At 42.8% G+C, this 23829-nt stretch overlaps 1 long non-coding RNA gene across 1 annotated transcript in view; it reads right to left on the minus strand.

The window, feature by feature from the left end:
• LOC134347507 (uncharacterized) overlaps positions 1–7331 on the minus strand; it is a 61264-nt gene extending 53933 nt beyond the window's left edge. The window contains exon 1 of the long non-coding RNA XR_010018174.1: positions 7213–7331. This is a non-coding gene — a long non-coding RNA (uncharacterized LOC134347507). The remainder of the gene's footprint in view (positions 1–7212) is intronic.
• Positions 7332–23829: the final 16498 nt, after the last annotated feature.

A 23829-nucleotide genomic window follows, 5' to 3' on the forward strand; every position in this document is an offset into this window, starting at 1 on the left:
GCAGATCACCAGAAAGATAACAAAAGTAAACATAACCTATCTTGTCTCTGCCATCTGGCACTTCTATCTTTAGACTATGTTACAGTACTTCTTTCTGCAGTGCAGATGCAAATTTCTTTAGCCAGAGGGTGGTAAATTTGTGGAATTTATCACCACAGGCAGCTGTGGAGGCCAGGTCATTGAGTGAATTTAAGGCAGAGCTTGGTAGGTTATTGATTGGGTCCGGCATCAAAGGTTATGGGAGGGTTTATTTTTACTTGTTTTGCTTCTATATTATGCATTCCATTGAACTACTGCAGCTATGTTAATGAATTTCACAACACATGCCAGCGATAATAAGGCTGATTCTGATTCTGAGAGGCCGGGGAATGGGGCTGTGAGGGGAAGGAAAAAGGATCAGCCATGATTGAATGGCAGAGCAGGCCCGATGGGCCAAGTGGCCTAATTCTAGTCCTGTGTCTTATGGCCTTAAATTGTGAAACAGCTTTTCCTTCACTGAACGTCCACTAGCACTATTCCCAAGCTGGCGACTTTAACTGAACCCAGACTTGTCTTCCATCAGTGCACTCATTTCCAGCACATCGGTAAGAAAGGCAACTCACTCGGGGACATCGATCACTGTCCCACACAATATTATTTTAACTCAGCACCTAACAGGGATTGAACATTTATTCCTTAGTCTATAAAGTTCAGTGCCAGAGTTGCCCTAAGAAAGAATGCTTTATTTCAGATGCATCCCTAAGAGCCAATCTGCCTGAAACTTATGGTCAAGTGCACTTGGTTAATTGTATGCTGAACGCCCTTCTCAGTCATCTATCCAGCCCCCACTTTGGTAAGTACTCACAGCCTTGCAAATCCCCATTGCAGCATTTCACCTGAGTACTCCCTCTGAGGAGTGTTGTATATCACAGTTTGTTTTGTACCACATACACCATTTCACTTCCTCACATGGACACCAGCTCTGCCCTGAGCTTGCTGGCCTGACTCAGTTCCTTCATTGATTCCTGTCCTGGGTAGGCCATGTCCTCCTGCTTGGTCTGAATCAAAGTGGCCTACTTACTGCAAATAATCCTCAGAATCACAGTTAAATAGTCCCAACCTTGGTAAAAGGAAGTCCCTATTCAGCTTGGATGAAATCCCCAGCTGTGTCCTTAGATCCCGTGTGGATCAGCTGGTGGGGGTACTTGCAGATATCTTTTACCTTCCACTGCTTCATTCTGAGGTTCCCACCAGATCTGAGAAGATCACTATCATCCTGGTACCTAAGAAAACAAGGTAATGTTCCTTAATGACTATCACCTAGTGGCTCTGACATCCACCATCATGAAGTGCTTTGAAGAGGCTGGTTCTGTCACACATTCAGTCTCCCAGACAACCTCGACACACTGTAATTCACCTACTGCCGAAACGCTTAGACCATAAGACATAGGAGCAGAATTAGGCCATCTGGCCCATCGAGTCTGCGCCGCCATTTAATCATGGCCGATCCTTTCTTTCTGTCTCCTCCTCAACCCCAGTTCCAGGCCTTCTACCCGTAACCTTTGATGCCTGTCCAGTTAAGAACCTGTCAATCTCTGCCTCAAATATACCCAATGACCTGGCCTCCACAACTGCATGTGGCTACAAATTCCGCAAATTCACCACCCTTTGGCTAAAGAAATTTCTCCACTTCTCTGTTTTGAAAGGGTGCCCCTCTATCCTGAGGCTGTGCCCTCTTGTCCGAGACTCTCCCACCATGGGAAACATCCTTTCCATAGCTACTCCGTCTCCAGCCTCCTAGACCTCCCTTTGCAAATGGCTTCTCAGTTTCCTGACCAACAAACTGCAACCAGTAAGCAGTAATACCCACACCACGATTATCCTCAATGCCACATCCTGCTTTACTCCCTACACACTCACAACTGTGGACAGATTCTGTTCTGTCCATCTACTAGTCCACAGGTAACACCGCCATGGTAGGCAGGATCTCAAATAAAGATGCATCAGAGTAGAAGAAGATAGGGAGGCTAGCAGCGTGCAATGCGGTCAAGACTACAAACTTTCTATCAATGTCAGTAAAGCCAAAGAGCTTGTCACTTATTTCAGAATGAGGTGTGAAGCACAGAGCTTCATTGTAAATATCACCATAAAACCTTGTGTAAATAGCAGCCCTAGGTGTAAATTTCACCAAAAGTTTGTCCAACTAGGTAGACACCATGGCATTAAAAGATATATCAGTCCTTCTTCTTCTTCAGAAGGCTAAGGAAATTTGGCAGATCCACGTTGACACTCACCAATTTTTATAGATGCACTGTCGAAAGTATGCTATGTTGACACACCATAGCTTGGAATAGCAACTGTTGTGCCCAGGTCTGCAAGAAATTACAGAGTTGTGGACACTTGCTTAATCCACAAAAAACAGCCTCTCTTCCTTGAACCCTGCCTATACTTAACAATACCTCAGGAAAGCAGCCAACGTAATCAAAAACCCCGACCCACTCTGATAATTCTCACTTGTTCCCCTTTCTATTAGGCAAAAGATACAAAAGCTTGAAAACAAGCCTGCAGGCTCATAGTCAGCTTTTATCCTGCTGTTATAAGACCGTTGAATGGACTTGTACAATAAAGATGATCTGTTGATCTAACAATCTATTTGTATACCTGCACCGCGCTTTCCCTCCAGGTTCATTGCCAAATTCTGCATTTTGCTCTTGCTTTCCCCTTTGCACCACCTTGGTACGCTAATGCTTTGAAGGTATCGGTGCGGATGGCCTGCAAAACAAAGTTTTTCACTGTCTTTAAAAACGTAAACACGAGGAATTCTGCACATGCTGGAAATCCAAGCAACACACATCAAAGTTGCTGGTGAACGCAGCAGGCCAGGCAGCATCTATAGGAAGAGGCGCAGTCGACGTTTCAGGCCGAGACCCTTCGTCAGGACTAACTGAAAGAAGAGCTAGTAAGAGATTTGAAAGTGGGAGGGGGAGGGGGAGATCCAAAATGATAGGAGAAGACAGGAGGGGGAGGGATGGAGCCAAGAGCTGGACAGGTGATTGGCAAAAGGGATATGAGAAGATCATGGGACAGGAGGCCCGGGGGAAGGAAAAGGGGGAGGGGGGAAAAACCCAGAGGATGGGCAAAGGGTATAATACACAAACAACTACTTGGAGCCATAGGTGAGAGCTGCCCCGGTATGGACACCAAAAGTCCCCTCACCGGAGGTGCTACCCTTCCCTGGGGACCCCACGGACCTCATGTCTCATTTTATGATGATAATAAAACAATTATCAACTTTTCGATCCATTTATATTGAATCATTGATGTTAGGTATAAACTATAGCATGCAAAAAAACTATAGCAATCGCAAATGTTGTCAAAGATGAAACAAACCTCAAGTCCATTTGGTCACCAGCTGGCCAGATTGTGGTTTTCTTCACAACCAAACAGTTTTACAAAACGAAAGGTGTTAGAAATAGCAATTGTTTCTGCGGCCTCTATAACAATTGTAGTGGTTTGAACTGAAAGTGGGAATTCTAATCAATTCCAGTGAGAGATCGTTGATCTTAAACATTAACTTGGTGCCCTTGCAATTCTGCCTGATCCACAGCTTTTTTCTCTCTAACATTTTTTTGCTTTAATTTCCACAATTTCAGGCGTCCACTTTGCAGGAAGTAGGAATTAGTTTAAATGATTCATTATCTTTATTTAATTTTGTCAAATATTTGCCACAAAATGATAACAATACAGATATCAAGACAAGGGCTTGCACCTATGAAGTCAAAAGCAATAATGAGTATCTCAGCATCTTTAGCCCTTTCAGGCATGGTTTTCCCATGCATGGCTAAATCATCTTTATAGCTGCTGTTCAATTCCATTAACTGAAAATAACCATAAAACCATATAAAGTTTATTTTTAAAAAACAGGAATCTTTTTGGCCTACAGTGTCTATGCCAGTAGAAAAACTACCCAGCCAAATGTCACTTGCCAGCAGCTGGCTCATTGCATATATATGAGGGGTGACTGATAAATTCATAGCCTAAGATAGAAGGAGTCAATTTTAGAAAACCTAGCGCATTTATTTTTCAACACAGTCCCCTCCTACATTTACACACTTAGTCCAGCGGTCGTGGAGCATATGGATCCCTTCTTTGTAGAATTCGATGTCTTGGACCTCCAGAAAGTGGTCCACAGCAGGGGTGATTGATAAGTTTGTGGCTTAAGGTAGAAAGCGATGAGTTATACAACTATCTAACATGCACCTGAAGTTCAACTCTTTCCGTGATAATGCAGAAAGTTTGAAGGTAATAGCTCATCTCCTTCTACCGTAGGCCACGAACTTATCAATCACCCCTCATACTTCCTAGTCTTGTTTAAACTTGAAGATTTTCTGCCTCTCCACCCTTCACACAGTGAAGCTAGATTCCTGGTACTCTCTGAGTGATTTTCATAATCCTTCTCTCGATTCTCTAAAGCATAGTCACGTGATTTTTGATATCCATGCTAAGGGAAATAGGTACTTCCTATTTCAACAAAAAAAGGTAACTGTTAATTTAAGGTAGATACAAAGCCCATGATGACTTTATACATCTCCAGTAGGTCTTCTCTCTACCTTTTCTGTTCCCAAGAAAACAACTCTTATTTATTTTCTGTTTCCGAACAGCTACACATTTCCAGTCCTCAGAAAATCTCTGTAAATATCCCATGAACCAAATCCAGCACTATCACAGATTTTCTATGAAGTGGTAACTAGAACCATACATAGTATTCCCACTATGAAGTCTAACTTGCCTTGTATATAGTTCTAGTATAATTTCCCTGTTTATACATACAGTATGTATCCATATAACCAAAGACAGTATTTTTTTTAAATCATTTCAGGATTTCAGGTGTTGGCATCCGTCATGAAGAAGCATCACCATCCAGGACATGTCCCCTATAGGAGTCTAAAGACTTGCACTCAACAACTCAGATTTTACATGAAAACTCTAAATAATTATGAGCAACACCTACTCAGATGTCTACAAATTAATCAGGCAACAATAAAGTGACCTATATCAAACACTAAATCTTAAAATCATTCATTGAAATTAATTATTCACCCTTGCGTTTTGTTATTAGTGAATTAGTTTAACTCTTGCAGAGAGTGAACGCTGTAGCACTGGATGTAACTCGTGAAAGTTGACTGCTGAGCTTTCCAAATGCAGACCGTTCTCCTGACCAACCACAAACTGCCTATTCCTCTTTTAACAGTGTTTCATAGAGGTTCACCTAAGCTTAGTCCAAGCAGGCTGCTGTTTTACATGTTTTAGTTAGTATTTTACAGAATCATTTGTAGAGGCATTTTTTAAAGTTTGATCATAGACATACTTAGCACACTGCTCTCCTCTCTACACTCATGACTGTGTACCTAAGGTTCGTCCATCATCATCGATCAACACCTCGACACCATTAGTACTTTTTTCTACGAGGTCGAGTTGCTAGCTTGACACTCAACCCGCCACGGATGGAAAACGTGCCCGGGAGCGGCTCGACTGGATTCGAACTCAGGAACCTTCGCTCTGGAGTCCGGCGCTGATGTCACTGCGCCACCAGCTGGCTTGACGGTGTCGAGACTAGCGCTTGATTTGGATTTAAGTGAGGGAGAGTTGCGCAGCGTCAGCCTCACTCTCTCTTCCCAATTCCCATCTGGATCCAGTGGCAAGGCAGAGTCGAGACAGCTGGAGATGGGACTAGGCGCAGTGGATGACCAGGAAATCTTCTGTGTCTTGTCGTGCTCTACATGTTCCACGACGCTTGCAGAGACTGCCTTCTTGACCGTTGGACCTTCCCTTGGTCTCGTCTGCTCAATCCGCCGGAGTTTGTCTTCACATGCTGGGATAGACAACTCCCTATCCCACCGAGGGTTTCAGACCCGTTGGCTACGCTCACCTGGTTTAGCCGGCTTGTCGAAGCCGTTGCCCGGGGTGTGGCCGCTGTCGCATGCAAACAGCTACGGGGAGCCACAGGTGAGAGCTGAGTGCCAGGTGGGGACCAAAGGTGGACCAACCACCTTGAAAAGGACACGACATGTTCCCCCACCAGAGGTGCTACCCCTCCCTGACGCCCCATACACCCCTGTGACTGTGTACCTAAGCACAGTTCAAACACCATCTATAGGTTTACAGATGCCACCACTATTGTTGGTAAAATCTCAGATGATGATGAGGAGATGTACAGGAGTGAAATGGACTGACTAGTTAAGTGGTGTCACAACAGCATCCTGACCCTGACACAAGACCAAAGAGTTAATTGTGAACCTCAGGAAGGGGAACTTGGGAGACCACATTCCTGTCCTCAATGAGGGGTCAGCACTGGAAAGGGTGAGCAGCTTTAAGTTCCCAGGTATCAACATCCCTGTGCCCAAAGCAGCAACGCAATCACAAAGAAAGAGCCCCAGTGGCTCTGCTTCATTGGAGCTTGAGGAGATTCGGTACGTCATCAAAGACTTGCAAATCTCTGTAGATGTATGGTGGACAGCATTCCAACAGGTTCCATCACCACCTCCAAAACACAGGCTCGCAAGAGCCTGCCCAGGATTGGAGACTCAGCCAGCTCCATCACAGACACAACCCTCCCCACCATCAAGGACATCCTGAAGAGGCAGTGCCCCAACACGTCAGCATTCATCGCTGAGAAAGCTCACCATCCAGGGCATGTCCTCTTCTTGCTAAAGGGGTCTAAAGACTTGCACTCAACAACACAGAAGCAGGTTCTCTCCCTTCGCTATCGGATTCCAGAATTGTCCATGAATTCATGAACACAGTCTATTTGAGCCATTTATCTACCCATACAAAAGAACACTTGGTTCTAATTCTGATATCCTGAACATGTGGCGTCAGGGCATGTGATGAGTGATCGCATCGTGTCCTCTAACTTTACCATATTTATCTGAAAACATTTGGTCTATTTTACTTCTTTTTATTTCCCCTCTTGATAGTTTTACACCAATAACTGACTTGTGAGAAATTCAGACAATACTGAAGAAAACTGGAGTATAGGGAACAGGAGTGCCTTTTATTCAATGTCTCTGGTGCATTGTTGCAGTATCATGTAACCCACTTAAACCAGGAGAGTGAAATGTCTGCTTACGGAGGCAGTCAACAAGCACAGTCCACTGGTTAACCCATGTGACATAGCCCTTACGGTGAAAGCACTTAAGTTAAAAAAACTACAAAAAGGTGAAGAATCCATACCCATACAATGCTGTCGTTCTGAAGGAGCCTCTGTGATCGTCTGTTTTATGCACCTAATAGTGTACATGGAATCTTCTTCCTCTGAAAATCCCCGAAAGATGGCTGCAGTTGTAAAGTCAGCGTCCAAATCAGAATACGTCAATAAAAAGAATGATTGATAAATGCAGACCGGAACGACGTTATGCAGATACGTGTTTGGGAGTTGGTGTTTCGTGAGCTATTTTTGCTTTGAGAGGGATTAAGTCAGCAGCAGAGGCCCCATCTGTTGCTAGTCTGTAGGTAAGTTTTAACAGCTGAATATATGTTCATTCCACCCCGCAGATCAGTCTAGCTGTATTGCTTAGATACTGTGTGGCCTTTCCTCTGAGAAAAGCAGCATGAAAACACTATTACCTTTTAAGTACAATGGAAAGAAATAACACTTTTGTGTTATTGAAGATGTCGCAAGAGACCACAAATGCAAAAAAACAACGTTCTTGATTTGCAAGATCTAATCTCCGTCAGGTCATGGTGGTGTATATTTAGTTTAGTTAAGGACTTTATCCCAAACTGCTCAGCTTCGGTTTCTCAAAGTGCTGGAAACACTGCTTGAAATAGAAGATATATTGACACAAATGATGGAAAATATGTTATCTTAACTTTTCTGAGGTTCTCTTCCAGTGAAAAAGGACTGTAACAAGGATCTTCAAGAAAATACAGGCATTCCCAATGTTTGGTGTCTTACCCAAGTGAATGTTTATCATGAAGCTATTTTGAATATGGGTAATCACCTCATTACAGCCATTGGGTAACAGAAATTAGTTCTTACAGAATTCACAAATCATTGTGCAAAAAAAAATGAGAAACTTGCACTTATTGACACTTGCACAGATGATGCAGATTTGCACTATGGAAAACACAATACAGTATGGAGTATTTTCTCAGAATGGTATCCTACCACACACCACCAACAAACCACCCAGCCCCCACCTGCCCCAGCAGTGCTTCAGTGATGGTTGATAGACTTCAATTGTTGGTTTAAATATTAATTCCAGGTTTGAAAGTATTATCCAAGAAAAGGAAATGGAGAAGAATGAGCCTCTCCTGCAGAACTCAGAAGAATGAAAAATGATCTCATTGATGCATACGTTTTTGAGAGGAACTGATAATTCAGATTTGATGAGACTATTCACTTTGGTGGAGGGTGCAGAGCTAAGGATGATAGAGTTAAATGGTGTCATCTATATAGAGTTGAAGAGAAAAGACTTTTTCCTACTCCATGTTGTGAGTCTTTGGAATTCCTTAATGAAAAAGGCCGTGGATGCCTGCACTCAGGGCTGTGATTGATGGAGTTTTGGACATGAAGCGGATTTTTGTATAAACAGACAGTGAAGTCAATGCTGAATGTCAGCCATGATACTGAGTGTTGGAGAAGGTTTCATGAACCGAAAGGCCTTCTTTTCATATTTCTATTGACAATAGTGTTTTATTTTTATCCAAGTGAGCTTGTATTATAAGGCCATAAGACAAAGGAGCAGAATTAGGCCATTCAGCCCATCGAGTCTGATCCACCATTCCATCATGACTAATTTATTATCTCTCTCAATCCCGTTCTCCTGCATTCTCCCCATAACATAGAACATAGGACATAGAAATTTACAGCACATTACAGGCCCTTCAGCATTTCCAAAACTATGCCCCCTCATGTTAGCCATTTCAGCCCTGGGAAAAAGCCTCTGGCTATCCACACGATCAATGCCCCTCATCATTTTATACACCTCCATCAGGTCACCACTCATCTTCCATCGCTCCAAGGAGAAAAGGCCAAGCACACTCAACCTATGCTCATAAGGTACACCCTCCAATCCAGGCAACATCCTTGTAAATCTCCTCTGCACTCTCTCTGTAGTATCCACATCCTTCCTGTTGTGAGGTGACCAGAACTGAATACAGTACTCCAAGTGGGATCTGGCCAAGGTCTTATAAAGCTGTAACATTACCTCACGGGTCTTGAACTCAATCCCAAGGTTGATGAATGCCAACACACCATACGCCTTCTTAACAACACTGTCAACCTGTGCAGCAGCTTTGACTATCCTAACGACATGCACCCCAAAATCTCTCAGATCCTCCACACTGCCAAGAGTCTTACCATTTATATAATATACTGTCTTCAAATTGGACCTACCAAAATGAACCATTTTACACTTAGTTGAGTTGCAGTCCATCTGCCACTTCTCAGGCCAGTTCTGCATCCTGCTGTAGCCTTTGACAACCCTCCATGCTATCCACAACACCCCCAACCTTTGATACTCTTATTAATCACAAATCTATCACCCTCCACTCTAAATATACCTAATGGCTTGGCCTCCACAGCTGTCTGTGGCAATGAATTCCAAAGATTCACCAATCTCAGGCTGAGGAAATTCCTCCTCATCATGGCTCTAAAGGAACGTCCTTGATTTGTGAGTCTGTACCCTCTGTCCTAGACACCCCCACTATAGGAAACATCCTCTCCACATCCACTCTATCTAGGCTTTTCAATAATCAATAGGGTACAGTGAGATCCCCCCCTCCCGCGAGCACAGGCCCAGAGTCATCTATGCTCTTTATACACTAGCCCTGTCATACCTGCGATCATTCTTGTGAACCTCCACTCGACCCTCTCCAATGTCAGCACTTCCTTTCTTAGATAAGGGGCCCAAAATTGCCCACAATGTTCCAAGTGCAGTCTGACCAATGCCTTATAAAGCCTCAGCATTACATCCTTGCTTTTATACTGTAAACTAGTCCACTCAAAATTAATACTAATATTTCATTTGTCTTCCTTATCACTGACACAACCTGCAAGTTAACCTTTAGGGAATCTTGCATGAGAACTCACAAGTCCTTACACTCTATTCCATCTGGCACTTCTTTGCCTATTGTCCTAATTTGTCTAAGTCCTTCTGCAGACTCACTGCTTCCTCTACATTACCTACCTCTCACCTATCGTTGTATCTTTTGCAAACTTGGCCACAAAGCAATCAATTCCATCAACCGAATCATTGACATATAACATGAAACAAAGCAGTTTCAATATCAACCCCTGCAGAACACCACGAGTCACTGACAGTCAATGAAGAGGTCTCCTTTATTCCCACTCTTTGCCTGCTGCCAGTCAGCCAATCTTCTATCATGCTATAAGAGAAAACTTGCAGATGCTGGAAGTCTAAGACAACACATACAAAATGCTGGAGGAACTCAGCAGCCCAGGCAGCATCTATGGAAAGGAATAAACAGTTAATGTTTTGGGCTGAGACCCTTCATCAGCTCCTGATAAAGGGTCTTGGCCCTAAAAGTCAACTGTTTATTCCTTTCCACAGATGCTACCCGGCTTGCTGAGTTTCTCCAGCACTTTGTTGCTGTTGTCTTCTATCCATGCTAGTATCTTTCCTGTAATACCATTGGCTTTTATCTTATTAGGAAGCCTCAGGTACTGCACATTGTCAGAGGCCTTCTGAAAATCCAAGTAATCAACCTCCACTGACTCTCCTTATCTATTCTTCCTGTTATTTCCTCTAAAATTCCAACAGATTTGTCAGGCAAGATTTCCCCTTAAGGAAACCATGCCAACTTCGGCCTATTTTATTATGTTCCTCCAAGTACCCCAAAACCTCATCCTTAATAATGGACTGCAACATCTTCCCAACCATTGAAGTCAGGCTAACAGGTCAATAATCTCCTGCCTTTTGCTTCCCCCACCCCTGCTTTCTTAAAGCATGAAGAGACATTTGCAATTTTCTAGTCCTCCAGAACGATTCCAAAATCTGGTGATTCTTGAAAGATCATTACTAATGCCTCTTTCAGAATCCAGTAGTGTAATCCATCTTTTCCAGGTGACTTGTCTACCTCCTGATGTATCAGCTTCCCATTCACTTTTTCCTCTGTAATAACAACTACACTCACTTCTGCCCCCTGACACTCGAATTTCTCACTTACTGCTAGTGTCTTCCACAGTGAAGACTACTGCAAAATATTCACTATTTTCATTGTCACCCATTACTACCTCTCCAGTGTCATTTTCCAGTGGTCCGATATGCATTCTGTACTTCACTGTAATACTGATACATCTGATTTTAGCTTCTCCCTCTCAAATTACAGGGTGAATTCTACCACATTATGATTGCTTCCTCCAAAGGGTTCCTTTATCTTAAGCTCCCTAATCAAATCTGGTTCATTACATAATACCCAATCTATTACTGTCTTTTCTCTAGCAGTCTCAACCACAAGCTATTCTAAAAAGAACATTCCATTGGCATTCTACAAAATCCTTCTTTTTGGATCCAACATCAACGTGATTTTCCCAATCTACCTGCATACTGAAATCCCCCAAGACTAACCTAACATTATCCTTTTGACAAGCCTCTTCTATCTCTCATTGTAATTTGCACACCATATCCTGGCTACTGTTCAGAGGCCTGTATATGACTCCCATCGGGGTCTTTTTACCCTTGCACATTCTGCTATCTGATAACTACATGATATCTAGTTATACATATTTTCCAGCAGATATCACTGGAGTAAATTCAAGACACTCCTTCAGATCACTCAAGGATCTCTGCTGTTCTGCTGACTCACTCCTGTACTGAAGCAGGAGATACAGAAGCCCGAAGCCCCTCACCACCAGGTTCATGTGCAGCTACATGCCATCAACCATTCTGTTGTTGATCAACGAGCAAAACCCTGATCATTGCAGTACTATGACCAGCTTGATCATTTTGCAGTAAGAGGGACTTTGTGGGTTTTTTTTTTTGTTTTTATTGTGTCCTTTCTTGCAAATAGTATTTGTAGGATTTATGTGTGTTTATGTTTTCTTGTGAATGCTGCTCCTATGATGCTAAGTGCCTGTGATGCTGCTGCTGCTCCACTGCATCTGTGCATACATTTACTTGCCGTGTGACAACAACCCCATCCACGTGTATGATGTCCCTGAAATCAATCAATCCTGTTGTCAGCAATCACCTTTAGCTGACTTTATTCTGATTCCTGCCAACTTTTCATAGAGTTCCCTTGAAGGACCCTGAGCTAAGATACCTGTATCATCTTTGGATGTGTTTCGGGACTCCCTTTCGTTGCCATAGCAGTATTCCCAGAAGCCCACCATGTAGACTGAGCAAACATGAATTGAGGAAAGTGGGTTGTGGATGTGCATAACCCAGTGGGGGTGCATATAAATATAAATTCTAGCACAGCTAAACTCTGTCCCGAGAGAAGGACCTGTCCATGTGGTTAGGAAAGAGGTGCAACAAGCAGTGTTGTTGCCTCACTACTCAAATAGCCCAGGTTCACTCCTGATTCCCAGACCCGTTTGTGCAGGGTTTATTCGTTCTCCCTGTAACAGCGCTGGGTTCCCCTAGCAAGACAGGTTTCCTCCCACCCCTCAAAGACGTGCTTCTTGGTAGATGAGTCAAGCACACTAAATTTCCCTTAGGATCCGTTGTGGAAAGAGAAGCAGGTTACAGAGGATTCATGGAAAGAATGGGGTTACTCTGAGAGCTGGCAGAGAGACGAAGAGTGAAAGGGAATGTCATCAGAAATATGAAATAACATGACATAAAAAGTGAAATAATATATTGACAGAATGTCAAATATATGCATTACTGATGTTGCTGAAATCTTCTGCTGATTCATTTTTAGTGTCTAGCAATGTCTTAATTATTTCCACTTTCCTTACAATGCAGAAAACTATTTCTGTCCATCAAGTCTATCACAAAACAAACCCATTCCCTACTAATTTTCCCTGTAATTTATATGCCCCATGTTATATTAATTCACCAGCCTCCACTGGGGGCAACTTACAATGGCCAAGTAACCGACCAAGCCGCGTATCATTGGGATGATGAGAGGAAACCAGAGCTGCAGAAGATCCCACTGCGAGCATACAAATACCACACAGACAGAATCAGAGGTCAGGATTTAACCTGCGACACGGGGGATGTGATTTATCAGAAACAGCCGCACTACTCACTGCATGAGTGCGCTAACCTTGTTTCCTGATTCCCTTGTTTTCGAGGACAAACTTGAAATTATTTGGCCATCAAAGAGAAAGTGGAACATGTTGGCTTCTGAGAGATAAGTTCTGAATCTGGCTCTCAGGTACTCTGTTGGAGTTAAGTTTTATTCTGAACTCATCCTAATCTGGCACTGTTTGTTGCTGACTGGTTGAAAAATAGGCTGAATATTCTGTTCTGTTATACTAACATGCCCCATCTTGATGAACACACAAAAAAAAAAGTATCAGCACTGAAATAGGTATGGAATGTACAGTTCTGAGGCACAAAGGATTTTAATGAAAATTTGGATAAGCAGGAACGGGGGAAGTCCAATAGAGGATTAATCCGATCGTGTCAGATAAAGAGGAATGGAAGGAGGCTGATGGGGAGAAAAAAATGAACATGATGATTATTTCTGCACTATAGTCTCTGATATTTTAGGTTCAAATTTTGTTCAGTGTTGCAGACAATCTACATGAGCCAACAATTCACCACAGCTAATTCAAAAATACTTCTCAAATTCATCGAACTCTACAATCAAAAAGGAAGTAGGAACACAAGCAAGTTCACCACAAGTCACATACTGTACCAATTTGAAATCTGTCACCATTACCTCATCGTTGCTGGGTCAAAATTGTAGAGGTCCCTATAATATTGTAAGAGTACACAGATGATGGTAAATTTGGACAGAAGGTAATCATTTTTTTGCAGATGTTTGGGCAATAAATGCTGATTTGCCCTCCATGCACACATCCAGTTAGTAAATAAATATATTTATCTTCACTGGTAAATCGGCAGACATGTCACTCCATCAGTCAGTTGGACACATATTCTCAATGGCTCAACAATAATAATATGCATTCTAATCAGTTGGAATCAATGGAAAATAGTATGAAGTGATAAAGAAACTTAATAGTCCCATTCTATCTGTTTGGTGTACACCTATCATATATCATAGTGTTTGTATAACTATTTCTTGTTTACTCTGAGGTTATTCAAACCTCATTTGTTCATATCCCAACTCATAACATCTGCTCATCAACCATCACTCTGCTTGCTGACCTACATTAGCTCCTGGTTATCTGATGTCAAGTTTTTAAGACACTCAGTTTTGCTTTTAATCCTTTCATAGTCTCAGTCCCTTATTATCCCTGTGACTTCCTCCATCCTTACAACCTTCTGGGCACTTGTTCATCAACAGATTCAAGTACTCCACTACTGAGGCCTATATGTTCAGCTATCAATACCCTAAATTCTGGAATTCTCTATAAAGCTTCTATTTCTATGCCTCCCTTTCCTCCTTAAAGTACTTCTTAAAACTTAACTCCTCAACCAAGCCTTGGGTCATCTAGCCTAATACCTTGGTAACCAATTTTATTTGATAATACCCTTGAGATAGGTTACTGCAAATAGCAGTGTTGAATAAATAAGAGTTGTCTTATTTTTGCATTATTGAACTCCTATTGTGAGTATGACCATGGTAGATCATTGATTTCTTTTCTTCTTCCTTAGGATAACATTACCAGAAAGTTAGAAGAAAATGTCCCCCTTCTGCAAGGATCCTTTGTGAAATGTAATGGGTAGTCTCAGTCTTACAGAGGTTACTTGGAATGACATGAAAGCAGTTCTTCAGGAAATGTTCCAGACCTGCTTGCAGTAAACCAAGACGAAATTTAAAAAGTCAGTGAATAAGTGGTGAGTAATGCTCAAGTCATGAAGGTGCCAGACCATGAACATCTCCAACAAGAGCTTAATAACCATCAATAACATTCAAATGGAGTTCAGTGATATTCCCGTTGCCGATCCCTCATCATCAGCAAAATCTAAACTGGGCCAACCATAGAAACACCAGGGCTACAAAATCAGGTCAGATGTTGGGTACTCTGAGAAAAGTGATTCACCTTTTGACTCTTCAAAACTTTTCCACAAGGTACAAGGCACAAGTCTGGAATGTAGTAGAATACTCTCAGCTTGCTTGGATGAACTCCAGATAGAGGTCAGCCCAGGTAACGAACGGGTTATGTTTATGCGGACACTCATTTGTCGATTTTGTCCATATGTCTGAAAATACACAGAAATCTGACAGTATGGTAATCGTACTCCACAGCATTGTACTAAAGGTGGAGAGAGGGAGGAACCTAGATCTGCCATTCATGGGAATGAATATATGCATGTATGCTGGAATTTTGAATTTAGTAATGGTATGGGTGCCCTGTATTATATTCAGGGGTCAATATGTCAGGTATTTGTAACCCATTGACTACCGAAACCAAACAAACACTATCCAGAATTTGATTAGCACACTGTCAACCACGCTAAACATTTGTTCACACCACACCGACTCACCATGAATGTAATGTGCACAATCTGCCGATACATTGCATAAACTGACTAGGATTTGTTCAACAGGACCACTTCCCTCATCGGCCATGGCAGAGTTTTATCACCATCATCTGCAACTTCAAACAATATCATATCGTAACCGTTCTTTAGCATTGCTAGGTCAAAATCAATGAACTCCCAACCTAAGAGTACGGTAGGATACTTTAATTACAAATACTGCTTTGGTCAGAAAGGCAACTTCACTTTCTCACAATCAAGTAGAATTGTCAAGGGCACTACACGCAAGCCTTAAAAGCTGAGTCCCACACCCTTCAACTCTTTCAAGACCAAAATTGTTTCTCCCACTGGCTGAGATAACAGAAGTCAACAGTGACTAAAATAACAAATCTTCACACTCAAACCCACAACCATAGTGAAGAGGTTAACAATTGCTATATCAGGAACTACATACATATATATTTACTCTTCCTTCCTTTCCTTACCACATTTCAAAAAGTTCTGTCTTTTGTTTTATTACTGACAGCACAGCAAATGCACAGCATTTGGCTAGAAAATTCCTGAAAATCAGTTTGCATTTGCAGCACAAGGCTTGTGAAATTCAAGAAAGCATTTATTCATAACTATGCAACACTGAAATAAGGTCAATGAAACCTTGCACATATAGATGCTATGTCTCTGCCAGGTGTATCAACAAAATGCATACAATCATAACCGAGCAGAGTAGCTGCTGATGTTTCTCAGACAGTGCAAGTGATGCTAAATTGAACTGCAGAATTCTATGGTTTTGGGTCATGTTACTAAAAGTCATGCCATTGACTGTACTCATTTTGTAAGCTGCTGAAGATTTCTGTCAATTATGAAAATTTCTGGGTAATCGTCATTCCTATCCATTTTTCTGTCTTGTTTGTGGGATGTGGGTGTTGCTGGCAAGGCCATGCTAACTACTGCCTTTCCTGATTGCCACTGAACCAAGTACCTTCTGACACATTTCAGACAGCAGTTAGAAGTGAAACACGCTAGTGTGCTACTTACAAAGTGTGCAAGTCGTACCAGCAGCTTTTCCTCTCTATTACACGTGTTCAATAGGCACATCCATTTGTAAAGGGAAAGCAACCTCTGAGTCAGAATTCCATCCCAGTTTCAGACAGAGAGTTCACAGGATCTGAATCTATGTGATGTAAGAGACCAGTCAACAGTATTGTACATTTCTCACCTAAATCCACTTTCTCTTCAACCTCACAGGTACATCTACATGTAACTTTGAACTTTGGTGTATCTGCTAATATTCATGCACAGGTTGCCTAGGGCTTCCTTGCCACCGGATCAAGGACGTGGATATGGTGAGGACCTACAAGTACCTGGTGGTGCACCTGAAAAGGCAGACTTGAGTGGAGCACCAACACAGAGGCTGTGTACAAGAAGGGCCAGAGTCACCTCTATTTACTGAGGAGACTAAGGTCCTTTGGAGTATGCAGGCCTCTCCTTCTCTCCTTCATGTGCTCTACCAATCTGCTGTTGCCATTATCTTCTATGCGGTGGTAAGCTAGGGCAATGGTGTCAACACGGGTCATGCCAACAGGCTCAATAAACTGATTAGAAAGGCTGACTCTGTTATAGGAGTCAAACTGGACACACTGGAGGCTGTGGTAGAACAAAGGACCCTACAGAAAATCCTGGCAATTCTGGACGATGTTTCTCACCCTCTGGATGCCACCTTGGCTGAACAGAGAAGCACTTCTACTAATAGACTAAGACAACTGTGCTGCTCCAAAGAGCGTTATATCAGGTCATTCTTACCCTCAGCCATTAGGCTCTATAATGAGTCAACTTATAGATGGAGAAGTGATAACGCCCTCCTGTTAGACTGTTTGTGGTAAGTTATTTTTTTCTACTTCTTTTCTAATATTTATATTTGTGCACTTGTAACGCTACTACGACGCTGTAATTTCCTTTGGGATCAATGATGTATCTATCTGTCTATCTATTTACATAGCTGGAGTTTTTCCACATTATAAGCAACCATGGATAGATGACTTGCTTTACCAGAATGGGATTGGGAATGTCAGGACTCTAACGGACAGTGCGTAGGCATTCAGATACTTCAGCATTAACCAAGCTGCCCTGAGAGAGATGAGCGGGAGGAGTCTATTTCAAAGAACAACATGCCATCTAAAAAGGCAATTTTGGAAGAGGAAGAGGAATGCTGTTACCATGAGATGAGTTTTGTCATCAAGAAATGAGCTAGTTTAATGTCTCAGTGTCTGCCACAAGATAATGAAAATCTTGTGACCCTCTGTCCTTCTATGGATAGAACAGAACCCCCTCAAAGACCAAAATGGACATCACTGTTTGGAGCTGTGGAAGGTAGGCAAGGTCCTTAATGAATAAACCCCCTCTGTTTTTACCAAAGAGAAACTTAAGAACTAGCAAAAGTAAATTGGTAGGTTTAGGGACAGGCTATATTACAGCAGAGTAGGTGCTGGATCTTTTAAAAGGTATAATATTAAGATAGACAAATGTCTAAGGCCTAAGAATGTGTATCCAGGAACACTGTGGGAGGCTAGAGAACAAAACGCAGGATCTCTGGCTGAGATATTTGAGACCGTGGTGAGGTGCTGATAGACTGGAGGGTGGCAAATGGAGTGCTTTACCTGAGAAGGGCAGCAAAGAAAAATTTGAGAACTATTGAGCAGTAGGTCTAACTTTTGTGGTAGGTAAGTTACTGGAGAGTATCCTGAGGGATAATATGTACTACAAAGCTTTAGAAAAGTTTCTACAAAATCCTCCAAATCTACTAACGTCAGCACCCACTCCCAGATCAACATTTTCTGCACTGAAGTGCTGATATTCAATTGATACTGATGCACAGGCATCGTTCATGTTCCAACACAAAAACACTCTACATATTTGCTTAAGGCAAGTACTAACTTGGCAACAGAGGAAATGATTTAAGGATGTTATCAAGGCTTCTATGGAAGAATGTAATTTCACCACTTACTCCTGGGAATCCCTTTCCTGGATGAACATGTGGGATGGCATTGAGAGCCTTGAGTTGATGCATCAGTAGCACACAAAAGCTAGACATAAAAGGTGGAACTAGCTCCAAGTACCCACCTGACAAACACCATATATGGCAGAGTTTGTAGTCCCCACATCAACCACCAGGGAAGCTACTGAAATGGAATGGAAACAAATTATCCTCAGTGCTGAGGAAATACCCAGGAAGAGTAAAAGAAACACGCTTATTGTGTGCACCCAGGTGAATGTACACCGAGAAAACTGAGCAGTATTTTGAAACAAATGGAATAGCCAATGAGAAGTCCATCCTAATTTTGCTGAGTGCATTGGATCTGAAGGCGTACACATTTGCTTCAAACTTTAACTGCTCCAACCAAACCAGTCAAAATGAACTTTGCTGATATCATAAAAGTAAAGCAGGAACATTTAGAACTGAAACTATATTGATTGCATGATCCATAAGCAGAATCAAAAGAAAGGGGAGTCTATTTCAGTGTATGTTGTTGGATTGGAAAAGTTGTCTTGAGCCTTGTCAGTTCAATGCTGGGCTTAATAATGCACTGATTGATAGTTTAATTTGTGGAATGTTAGAAAAAAGCAGTGAAAACTGGCTCCTAATTGAAGCATATTTAAAAGAGCAGTTGAAATAGCTATATCAATGGAAACAGCAGACAGACATACAATTGAGTTGCAGTCAGAAATTAAGTGAGCATGAACAAAATTGCAACAGTTAGACAGAGGCCTGCCTGGCTGAACAATTGGGTTACCATTGCAACAGGGACTCACATACACCAGATTAACACAGATTGAAAGGTGAAACTTGCAGAAAATGCAACAAAGACACATACAAAGAACGTGTCAGGCAGACAAATATAAGTGGACTGCCGGGGAAGAGAAAAATATAAAAAGTCAATTTGCAGTTTCAAAAAGAGCAATGATCGGTGTGCTGTTGATGAAAAGTCTGATAATGATGAGAGTGATGCAGGACTGGGTACTCCTGAGATTTGAAGTGTGAAAACTAGCAATACACAAGCAATATAGCTTACACCAAAAGTGAATGGCAAATTAATTTAAATGGAATTGGACACTGGTTCAGCAATGACATTCACAACAGTGAAATGCAGCAACCAACAACCCACATTGAGCTTGTATGTGGTGAAAACAGGAGGACCAGCATTGTGGGGTTGTGATTGGCTGAGACAATTACAACTTGATTGGAGATCCATCCAACATTTGCACGCTACATCTCCTGCAAAGAAGCCAACTGAAACCGAATTACTGGATGATGCCACAACTGTCTCCATACTGTACAGTACATCATGAACTGTTGCCCAACAGAGGGTAAACAGCTACTGGTACCAAGCTCTGTGCCTCTGGTTGGAAAGCATATTGGACTAAGGAAGAACCATGCTGTTCAGAGGGATTGTGAAAGTGATGAAAGCAGCAGTCTGACTACCACAGTTTTTGCCAGCAACATATCTAACTTCCAATTCCCTGGCCTGACCATTTCATTTTCACCATGGATGTGCAGATATTTCTACCTCCCATCAAGAAAGCCTTGAAGCTTTCCACTTCTTCCTCAATAAAAGAACCAACCAGTTCCCCTCCACCACCCTCCTCCATCTGGCAGAACTGGTCCTCACCCTCAGCAATGTTTCCTTTGGCTCCCCTCACTTTCTCCGGACTTGAGGGGTAGTCACAGGCACCTGCATATGCCCCAAGCTATGCCAGCCTCTTTGTTGCTACATAGAACAGTCCACGTTCCAAGCCTTCCCCGGTAATGCCCCCCAACTCTTCTTCCACTACATTGATGGCTGCTTTGGTGGTGCTTCATGCACCCATGTTGAGCTTGTCAATTTTATCAACTTTGCCTCCAACTTCCATCCGGCCCCTAAATTCACTTGGTCCATTTCAGACACCTTCCTGAACTTTCTGAATCTCACTATATCCATCTCTGGAAGGAAACTGTCAACTGGCATCTTTTATAAACCTACTGATTCCCACGATTATCTTGACTATACCCCTTCCCACCCTGTCTCCTGTAAAAATGCTATGCCCTTTTATCTCCACCATATCTGTTCCCAGGATGCAGCTTTCCTTTCCAGGACATCAGAGATTTCTTCTTCTCTGAGAATGAGGTTTCCATTCCCCACAATTGATGCTGCCCTCACCTGCATCTCCTTCATTCTGCCTATGTCCATGCTCACCCAATCTTTCCACCACTTAACAGTGATAGCGTTCCTCTTATCCTTACCTACCATCTCATGAGGCTCTGCATCCAACACATCTTCCTCCGCAACTTCCACCATCTCCAAAGGGATCCTACCACCAAAGATATTTTTACCTTCTCCCCCTCCATCACGCTTTCCATAGAGGCCACTCCTTCCATGATTCCCTTTTCTATTCGTCCCTCCCCAATAATCTCCCTCTCTCTCAGCACATATCCCTGCAAGCAGCCAAAGTATCACACCTGCCTTTTCACCCCTTCCCTCACCTCCACTCAGGGCCCCAGACAGTCCTTCCAGGTTAAGCAACACTTCACCTGCGAATCTGCTGAGGTTCTGTGTTGCGTCTGGTGCTTCCAATGCAGCCTCCTCTGCAGTGGTGAGATCTGTCGTAATTTGTGGGAACACTTCATCAAACACCTCCACTCCATCTGCCATAAGCGGAACTTCCCAATGGCCAAACATTTTAATTCCAATCCCCATTCCTGTTCTGACATGTTGGTCCATGGTCTCCTCTTGTGCCAAGATGAGGTTACTCTCAAGGTCTGGGTAGCCTTCAAAGGGATGGCATGAATATTGACTTCTACTTCTGGTAAAAAAAAATTCCTCCCCCTTCCCTCTTCTTGTATTCCCCACTCTGCCCTCTTACCTGCCTATCACCTCCCCCAGGTCCCACCTCCTTCTTCCCTTTCTCCTGTGGTCCACTCTACTCTCCTTCCTTTCCAGCCCTTTATCTTTCCAACCCACCTGGCTTCACCTATCACCTTCAAACTATCCTCTTCGCCTCCCCCCACCTTTTATTCTGGTGTATTCCTGTTTCCTTTTCAGCACTGAAGAAGGGTTTCGGCCTGAAACAAGTGACTGCTTACTCATTTCCGTAGATGCTGTCTGACCTGCTGTGTTCCTCCGCTACTTTGGTTTTCCAGCATCAGCAGGCTTTCTTCTGTTTATGATATCTGAAAAAGCTTCTGATATGTTAATCAGACAATTACTTACAAAATGTGGCTTGGTTTTAAGTGGAAGAGAGTTCAAGGAGCTTCAGGAAAGTTGCTGAAAGTTTCAGCTTTTGTGAATATGAAGAACCAGAGTCTACTCTGCATGAACTTCAATTTCGGGAGAAAAAAAGCTGCCTTTAAAAGTAGATGCAAAGAGCAAAGTCCAACTGGATGAATGGAAGGCCATAAAGAAAGGAGTCAATGGAGGTACAAAAATGGAGGATTTATCAGATGATGTTGTGAATGAGGAAAACAACAGGAGAGATCAGATTGTAAAGGGAGCAATAGGAGGATTAATAAGAGAATACTCTTATTACTGTCACCGACGTGGCAGTTTTGTCAAACTCATGTACCTGCAAGCTTGAACACCTATCGATCAAATCAATCAAACTCAAAAGTTTTCCTTCATAATCCTGACTGCAGTTTACCTACTACCAGTGGCCAACTATAATCAAGTGTTTGAGATACTGCATGATGCCATCTCCAAACAGGAAAAAGTCCATTCTGACACATTTCAGATCATAGTTGGGGACTTCAACCAGGGTTGTTTGAAGAAAACCCTACCCAATTGCCATCAGCATATAATCTGTAGCACCAGAGGTCCCAACACACCACAGTACTGTTACACTAAGATAAGGAATGCCTACCGCTCCAGGCCCAGACCGTATTTCGGTAAATCAGAGCACTTGGCTGTCCTTCTCCCTGCATACAGGCAGAGGCTAAAGAGCAAAGCTCCAGAGATTAGCACAGTAAAGAGGTGGTCACAGGAGGCAGAGGAGAGGCTACAGGACTGAGTTCTGTTCAAGGACTCATCTGTGGATCTGAATGAATACACCATGGTTGTCATGGACTTTATAAAGCAATTGTATATGAGTGTGTCCCCACAAAATCATTCAGAGACTTCACCAGTCAGGAGCCCAGTATGAATCATGAGATCTCCAATCTGCTGAGGGCCAGAACAAATCAAGTCTGGTGACCAAGAAAATTACAAGAGGTCCAGTTATGATCTCCAGAAAGCCATCTCATGGACGAAGCAAAGAGAAGCAAAGAGTGGGAATAAACGGGACCTTTTCAGAATGGCAGGCGGTGACTAGTGGGGTACCGCAAGGCTCAGTGCTGGGACCCCAGTTGTTTACAATATATATTAATGACTTGGATGAGGGAATTAAATGCAGCATCTCCAAGTTTGCGGATGACACAAAGCTGGGTGGCAGTGTTAGCAGTGAGGAGGATGCTAAGAGGATGCAGGGTGACTTGGATAGGTTGGGTGAGTGGGCAAACTCATGGCAGATGCAATTTAATGTGGATAAATGTGAAGTTATCCACTTTGGTGGCAAAAATAGGAAAACAGATTATTATCTGAATGGTGGCCGATTAGGAAAAGGGGAGGTGCAACGAGACCTGGGTGTCATTATACACCAGTCATTGAAAGTGGGCATGCAGGTACAGCAGGCGGTGAAAAAGGCGAACGGTATGCTGGCATTTATAGCGAGAGGATTCGAGTACAGGAGCAGGGAGGTACTACTGCAGTTGTACAAGGTCTTGGTGAGACCACACCTGGAGTATTGTGTGCAGTTTTGGTCCCCTAATCTGAGGAAAGACATCCTTGCCATAGAGGGAGTACAAAGAAGGTTCACCAGATTGATTCCTGGGATGGCAGGTCTTTCATATGAAGAAAGACTGGATGAACTGGGCTTGTACTCGTTGGAATTTAGAAGATTAAGGGGGGATCTGATTGAAACGTATAAGATCCTAAAGGGATTGGACAGGCTAGATGCGGGAAGATTGTTCCCGATGTTGGGGAGGTCCAGAACGAGGGGTCACAGTTTGAGGATAGAGGGGAAGCCTTTTAGGACCGAGATTAGGAAAAACTTCTTCACACAGAGAGTGGTGAATCTGTGGAATTCTCTGCCACAGCAAACTGTTGAGGCCAGTTCATTAGCTATGTTTAAAAGGAAGTTAGATATGGCCCTTGTGGCTACAGGGGTCAGGGGGTATGGAGGGAAGGCTGGGTTCTGAGTT

This window comes from Mobula hypostoma, chromosome 6 (genome assembly GCF_963921235.1).
Source record: "Mobula hypostoma chromosome 6, sMobHyp1.1, whole genome shotgun sequence".
Lineage (NCBI taxonomy): Eukaryota > Metazoa > Chordata > Chondrichthyes > Myliobatiformes > Myliobatidae > Mobula > Mobula hypostoma.